Source organism: Myotis brandtii, unplaced genomic scaffold, assembly GCF_000412655.1.
Source record: "Myotis brandtii unplaced genomic scaffold, ASM41265v1 scaffold151, whole genome shotgun sequence".
NCBI classification, from domain to species: Eukaryota; Metazoa; Chordata; class Mammalia; order Chiroptera; family Vespertilionidae; genus Myotis; species Myotis brandtii.
In genome coordinates this window covers 2946721-2947710 of record NW_005355461.1, presented here as the reverse complement: position 1 = coordinate 2947710, position 990 = coordinate 2946721, and positions in this window count along the sequence as shown.

Sequence of the window (990 nt, the reverse complement as noted above, 5' to 3'; positions counted from 1 at the left end):
CAGGGGGCCAGTTCACTGTCCCTCAGACCGTTGGAGGACCAGACTATAGTTTAAAAAAAAACTATGAACAAATTCCTATGCACACTGCACATATCTTATTTTGAAGTAAAAAAACAAAACAGGAACAAATACAATATTTGTATTTGCATGTGGCCTGCGGGCTGTAGTTTGAGGACCCCTGATTTAAAAAAAGGCAACCCAACTAAAAAATGCTCAAAACACATATATATCTATATGTGTGTATGTGTGTGTGTGTGTGTGTATATATATATAAAGAAGTAATATGCACATGAGGTCGGGACTCCATAATAGTCACAACCAGCTCAGGGGCAGGGGCCAGGTGTGGCACCGAGCCTGAGAGAACAACACGTAGGCACGGCCTGGAGCCTGAGAGATCAACACAGAAGGGCGCCTGCTCTGAGCCTCCATAGCGCGCCTGGGGGCAGGCCCACAGCAGACACACACACACAAGGGGCACCTTCTCCGAGCCTCCTACACGACTGGGGGCAGGCCCCCAATGGACACACACAGACACACACAGCGCCTTCTCTGAGCCTCCGTGGCCAGACTACGGCTTAGGCCCACTCCCCAGCGGGCCTAAGCCATCAATAGGACATCCCCTGAGGGCTCCTGGACTGTGAGAGGGAGCAGGCTGGGCTGAAGAACCATCACCACCACACACCTCCAGTGCACAAATTTCGTGCACCGGGCCTCTAGTATGTCATAAAAGAAGCTATAAAAAGCCAGTAACTATACAGGGGTGGGCAAAAATAGGTTTATAACTGTGAGTATCCACATTCTTATATTATTATTTATTAACTAGAGGCCCGGTGCATGAAAATTCATGCACTAGAGGGGTTCCCTCAGTCCGGCCTGCCCCCTCTCACAGTCCGGGAGCCCTCAGGGGCGGGAGGTGACCCGGCGATCAGGGGAAGGTGACGCCCCATCACACCTCTGCTGCTGCCACTGCCAGCAGTGCAAGCCTCGGCC